The following is a 7,107-nucleotide window of genomic DNA, read 5'->3' as shown; positions in this document are numbered from 1 at the left end:
TCCCCCCGAGACAGGTGCTCCCCCTGAGACAGGTGCTCCCCCTGAGACAGGTACTTCCCCGAGACAGATGCTCCACCCAAGACAGGTGCTCCCCCTGAGACAGATGCTCCCCCTGAGACAGGTACTCCACCCAACACAGGTGCTCCCCTGAGACAGATGCTCCCCTGAGTCAGGAAGACTTTCACCCCAACTTTGGTGCTGCCTTATTTGAGGGCCACGTGGCATTACAGCGCGTCCGAACGGCCCACAGACCCGAGCTGATCCCAGGCTTTTGGCCTTGGATTTTAAGAGGCGAGAGTCCCCAGCTCGGGCGGATCGATCGCATTTCCTTGAGAGCACATTATCTTCACACGGCCTCGTGTTAATGGGCACGGGCTAATTTTGCTCGTCCCAGCTGCGGACCCCCAGTGCCCGAGCCCTCCACTCTAGCCGGTGGGGAGGGAGCTCATCTGGGGAGGGGACCGCGTCTCCAGGGGGAGCGGTCACCTCTCCAAAGTGCTCAGAAGTGTTCAATTGCTCCCTGGAGACGCACGCCGGCTTCCCTGCTAAGTGTCGGAGGACCCCACAGGACCCCTGACGTGCCAGCAACAAGTCTGCCAAACGCCCCCCGCTGAGCACCGAGGTTCTCAGCTTCCAGAATCTCAGGCGTCGGGGAATGTGGCGTGGAGAGGCCGCGGGGCGTGCAGGTGTGGAGGCTGTGGGTCTCTGAGATCACGGCCCTGGCTGAGAAAAACCCCACCCCGCTCGGCGATCCCGGCGTCAGACCAGGGCCCTGGGCCCCAGCTCCCGCCACCTCCTCCTGGTCCACTGTGCTTGACGCACCAGCCTCCGTGCTGCGCCGTGAACCCGCACGCCCCGTTTTCCACTCAGGGACTTGGCCCTTTCCCCACTGCCACCTGGAACATTCCGCCCAGGACCTCAAGCGTCTGGCTGCTTCTCACCGTTCAGACCGCGGTGGGCTTTCCCTGACCACTGGCCCATCCACGCCGCGCCACCCAAGAGCGTGGCACTGCCCGAGTGAAACAGAGGCGATGCGGAGCCTGGAGAAAGACAGCCGCTGCATTTCGCGTTCCTGAGAAGGCAGAGCTTGTGTTACCGGAGGAGACACGTGAACGTTTTTACCTTGTGTTATACGCACCCACACTTAGATGGCTGAGTCATTCCTGGAGGACGCCTGGAAGGACCCTCTGCCCGCGCAGGCAGTCGTGGCAAAGAGTGAGCTACTGAGCTCCCCTTCCGGAGGGAAGCCAGGGGCCGCTTCTTTGTGTCTATTTCCCCAGATGCAGGACGGGCTGCGTGGGTGCCCTGTCTGTGTCCCACAGGCCATCGTCCGCCCACCTGCCCTCCCCCACAGGGCTGTGAGCGCAGCGGCCAAGGTGAGGGCAGCATCCCCCCCCCCCCCCCCGCCCCGGGTGGCTCCGGGCCCCAGGCAGCGTGGCCCGGCAGGCGTCCACACTCAGGGCCGGGGTGGGGCTGCTGGTGGGGACGGGAGCGTACTCTCCCGACCGGAGCGTGATTCTAGAATCTGCTCCGAGGGTGGGGTGCGCGCACACTGTCTGCCCGCACGGGGGAGTGGGGCTCTCGGACGGACCAAGTGAGTGTGCTCGTGGGCCCGCGGCTCTCGTGGGCCAGTCCGCGGGGTGGTGGGTTGGCAGGAGCCGGGCCCGGGAGCCGCCTCGGCGGACACGACACGAGAGGGAGAGGCGCGGCTGATTGGTCGGAGCCCCAGAAGGCAGAGAGGCGGGCTCTAGAGGGAGCGGGAGCGGAAGCACCCGGCAGTCACCAGATGTGGCCCAATTAATGGGGTCGGGAAGGGGCCGTGGCGGGTCCCTGGGGAGGGCGGCAGCTGGGTCTGAGCTGGCCCGGCAGATCTGCGCAAACCGGTTTGCTCTGGGACCTTGGGTTGGGGGACCTTCTCCCTTCTCTCGGCGGCTTCCTTCTCTCCTCTCTTCCTCTACCTGCCTGCGTCCCCACCTGCCTGGGGAGATGAAGCCGTAGGGGTCTGCGGAGGCTGCAGGCCCGGGTTACTGCCCGGGGAAGAGGCCACACTCCTAGGGGTCACCGGGCAGCTCGGGGAGCAGGGCCAGTGGCAGGAGGCTTGAGTCTGATCCCTGGCTGGGCCTCAGACTTGATCCAGACCAGGCCGGGGTAGGAAGGAGCAGGCCCCAGGCAGACTGGAACGAGGGCCTTCTCCACCCCCGATGACCTCGGGGCCCCTTCGCTGGGAATCTTCCAAATGGCCGGGGGTGTGGCCACCCACCAGTCTTGTCACTTGTCACACCCTGATAGCCGAAACCCACGGAAAAGAGAGACAGTTCTCTCCATATAGAAAATGCCAGGACGGGCTTCGTGATTGGCCAAGCCAGGTCACGTGTCCTTTCTGGACAAGTGCCTGGGAAGTGTGGTTGGTGGGACCGCCGGAGAGATAGAAGGGAGGCGCGGTTCTCGAAGGCGGGTGGGCACATCACCACCTAGAAGTGGAGGGAGAGGTCTGGGCGGACCAAACACCAGTGCCTTTTGCAGTGAGCGGGTCAGGGCAGCACAGAGGGTTGCGGCTGGGGCCGGGGGTCGGAGCTGGGGCACTGAGAGTGGGCTCAGGCCGAGAGTCCAAATCAGGGAGGCCAGAGAGAGCAGGAGACGACGCGTGCCCAGCCTCGCTCCCCAAAGGGCAACTCTCCGTGGGTCCGCCCCACGCTGCGAATTCATACACATTTCGATACGGTCAAAGTTTATTATTCTTTTCCTATTACGGATCGTGCTTTTATTGACGTATCTAAGACAACTGTACTCACCCGAGCTCATGAATATTTTCTTCTGGAAATTTTATCATTTTACATTTTACATTTGGGCTTCTGGTGCATTTTGAGTTAATTTTTCAGAAGGTGTGAGGAGGGGGGCGGGTCTCATCGTGTTGGGCGTGGCTGATTGCTCCCAGCACCACGCGACGAAAGGACATTCTGGGGGCGCTGGGGAACTCAGTCCGTTGGGCGTCCGACTTCGGCTCGGGTCATGATCTCGGGGTTCATGGGTTCGAGCCCCGCGTGAGGCTCTGTGCTGACAGCTCGGAGCCTGGAGCCTGATTCGGATTCTGTGTCTCCCTCTCTCTCTCTGCCCCTCCCCTGCTCTCACTCTGTCTCTCTCTCTAAAATAAAACTATTAAAAAATAAAAACATTAAAGAAAAAAAGAAAGGACAGTCCTGTCTTATTGAATCACCTCTGCATCTCTCAAAAATCAATCGGCCCTATGTGTAGATGGCTCTATTTCTGGACCTCGTATTCCGTTCCATTGATCTCCGTGTCCATGCTTTTGCCAATATCGCGCTGAAGTTTTACAAGAAGTCTTGAAATTAGGTTATGTACACACTCCAACTTCTTTTTCTGTCACTTTCTCCTGTCAGTCTTTTAGTGGGGGGTCATGTGCGACTTAGAGAAGAGTTGCAAGGCTAGTTGTAAGAAGAGAAAGTTCCCGTAAACTCTTTGCCGTTTCCCCTAATGTCAGCATCTTACATAAGCGCACACAACCGCGAACAGTGATGTAGGCCAAGGCATTCCCGTCGAGGCGATGCTTTTATTAAACTACAGATTTCTTGGGGCGCCTGGATGGCGCAGTCGGTTAAGCGTCCGACTTCAGCCAGGTCACGATCTCGCGGTCCGTGAGTTCGAGCCCCGCGTCGGGCTCTGGGCTGATGGCTCGGAGCCTGGAGCCTGTTTCCGATTCTGTGTCTCCCTCTCTCTCTGCCCCTCCCCCGTTCATGCTCTGTCTCTCTCTGTCCCAAAAATAAATAAAAAAACGTTGAAAAAAAAATTTTTTTTAAACTACAGATTTCTTTCTGATTTCACGGTTTTCCTCTAATGTTCTCGTTTGGGTCCAGACTCTAATCCACGGTCCCACACTGCATTTGGCTCTCCTGTTCCCTCAGTCTGTCCCCTCTCTGGGTCCTCAGACTCTCTCTGTCTTCTGTGACCTTGGCACTCAAAAAGTGCAGGCCAGTTAATTCGTAGGCTACTTCTCAGCCTGGGTTCTTCTGACGTTTTCTCATGAAGCCACTGGGTCTCTGCATGACCAGAAGGAACACCACGGAGGACGGACGCCCCGCTCAGAGGCCACATCAGCGGCTGGATCATATATTTGTTATGGTAGCCCTGGCCTCAATCACTTGGTTAAGGTGGCACCTGCCGGAGCTCCCCTTTGTCATTAACACCATCTGGGAAGAGATACTCGGAGGTTATGCAAATGTCCTGAAAATTTGCCTACTGACTTGGGTGATCAACAGTGGGTTTTCCCTGCAGCAGTCATTATGGTGGTATTCTAATGATGGTCATGGTCCTTTCTCTTATATTTATTATTTGGATTCTTCTGTAAGAAAGAGTTGCCACCCCTGTGTGTGTGTGTGTGTGTGTGTGTGTGTGTGTGTGTGTGTTTAATGTTGGCATGTCCTCAAAGTTGTCTATTTTATTCTTTGGGTTCCAATCTGATAGTATCTCATCTATTTTGTTGCTTAAACTGTTCTAGCTTTGGGGCGTTTCAGTGGCTCAGTCGGTTGAGCATCCAACTTTGGCTCAGGTCATGGTCTCACGGTTCACGAGTTCGAGCCCCGCGTCGGGCTCTGTGCTGACAGCTCGAAGCCTGGAGCCTGCTTTGGATTCTGTGTCTCCCTCTCTCTCTGTCCCTCCCCCACTCATGCCGTGTCTCTCTCAAAAATAAATAAGCATTTAAAAATTTAAATTGTCCTTCTTTAAAAAAAGTTTGTTTTCTTATTGTTGACCTTTGATCACTTCTTGTTTTATCGTGTATACTCTGAATACAGCAGTCAGAAATGTGATTTGCAAATACTTTTCCCAGAGTGTGGCTTGCCTTTTCATTATCTTAACAACTTTTTGTTTTGTTTTGTTTTGTTTTGTTGTTTTTTGCAGAGCAGAAGTTTTAACGTTTGGTAAAGTTCAACTTTCCCACCTTTTTTCTTTTGTGGCTCATGCTATGGGTGCTCTCTCTAGGGAAAAGAACCTAATTCAAGGTCACACAATTTTCTTCTGAACTTCTGGAAGGTGTATAGTCTTACGCATCTTACAAATGCACTGACTTTTTCCTAAGGTGTGAGGTTGAGAGTTAAGCAAGTAATTAATTGCGTATGGATGTGTGATTTTTCTAGGGCTATTTGTTGAAAAGACTGGCCTTTCTCTACTGAGCTGCTCTCACACCCTTGTCAAAAGTCGTTTGAGTATGTATCTGTGGGTCTCCTTTCAGGCTCTGTACCCTATTCTGGTGACCTTTGTGTCTGTTCTTCCGTTGACATCACACTGGCTTAATCACCACAGTTTGTAGCAAGTCCTGACATCAGAAAGCCTGAGTCTTCCAGCTTTGTTCTTTGTCACACTTGTGGCATCTGTCCTTACGTGGCCTTTCCATATACATTTTCGATTCAACGTGTGTTATGTCTTCTTTTAAAAAGCCCGTTGGGGTTTCTGTTGGGATTGCATTAAATCTGTGAATGAAATTGGGTAGAAGAGAAGTGACGTCTTAACATTCAGCTTCTGAAGCCATAAATCCTCCTGTTATTTAGGTCTATTTCTTTCATCCATGTTTTTAGTTTTCAGCATGCAGACTTGGCACGTTTAAAATTTATATATTTCGATTTATTTTGCTCTTCTTTTTCTAGTTTCTTAAAGTGGAAGCTTAAATTATTGATTCGAGACCTTTCATCTTCTCTAATGTAAGCCCTTCAATACTATGAATTTTCCTCTAAGCGGTTTTAGCTGCATCCCACAAACGTTGGTAAGTTTTATTTCCACATTCATTCACTCTAAAATATTTTTGAATTTCCCTTGCCACTTACTTTTTTACCTATAGTTATCACAAGTCTCTTGTTCAGTTTCTAAGCATTTATTTTTTCCTGGTAGTCTTTGGTTACGGATTTCTAGTTTACTGTTATGGCTGATAATCAAAAGATTTCTATTCTTTAAGATTTTCTGAGTTTTGTTTTATGATCTGGATGTATTCTCCTGTTGACGGGTGGGATGTTCTATACATGTCATCTAGACCTAAGGTCTACTTTATTTTTACTGATTTTCTGTTTGTTTTTTTCTGTCCAGATAGAGCTTTTACTTTGTCCACATAGAGTTGACATCTCCAGTGATAACTGTGGACTTGTCTATGTCTCCCTCCAGTTTCATCAATTTTTGGCTCCTGTGTTTTGTTTTGTTTGTCTTTTTATTTTTGCTCAAATATTTTGAATCTCTGTTGTTAGGACTTTTTTGTAATGTTTATTTATTTTTGAGAGAGAGAGAGAGACAGAATGTGAGCAGGGGAGGGGCAGAGAAAGAGGGAGACACAGAATCCGAAGCGGGCTCCAGGCTCCGCGCTGTCAGCACAGAGCCCGATGCGGGGCTCGAACCCACGAACCGTGAGAGCGTGACCTGAGCCGAAGTCAGGCGCTTAACTGACTAAGCCACCCACACATCCCCACATTTAGGACTGTTATGAGTTCCTGGAGAAATGACTCCCTTATCATTATGTGACATCGCTCTGTATCTTTGACATTCCCTTTTCTGAAGTCTACTTGTCTGATATTAATATGGTTACTACAGCTTTTTTTTTTTTTTGCTTAACGTTTGTATGGTGTCTTTTTTCATCATTTCAATCTTTATAACCTATTTATACCTTTATATTTAAGATAGGTCTTCTATAGACAACATGAAATTGACTCTTGATTTTTTTAATTCAAATCTGACAATCCCTGCCTTTCACCTGGTATTATTAAATAATTCACATTTACTGTGATCATTAATGTGTTTCGATTAAAATCTACAATTTGGTATCTATTTTCTTATTATTCCATTTATTTTTTGTTTCTCTTTCCTGTTTTTTTTTCTTTGCCTTCTCTTGTGTCAATTGAACATTTACATGATTCCATCTCATCTCCTGTACTGATTTTTTATTTATGCCTCTCACAAAAACTTTCAGTGGTTGTCCTCTGGTTTCAATATGTATCTTGACTGGGGTGCCTGGGTGGCTCAGTCAGTCATGCGTGGGACTTTGGCTCAGGTCATGATCTCACGGTTCGTGGGTTCGAGCCCCACGTCGGGCTCTGTGCTGACCGCTCAGAGCCT

The sequence above is a fragment of the Herpailurus yagouaroundi genome, unplaced genomic scaffold, assembly GCF_014898765.1.
Source record: "Herpailurus yagouaroundi ecotype Mexico unplaced genomic scaffold, PumYag 28, whole genome shotgun sequence".
Classification (NCBI taxonomy): Eukaryota; Metazoa; Chordata; class Mammalia; order Carnivora; family Felidae; genus Herpailurus; species Herpailurus yagouaroundi.
This window is presented reverse-complemented; position numbering follows the sequence as displayed.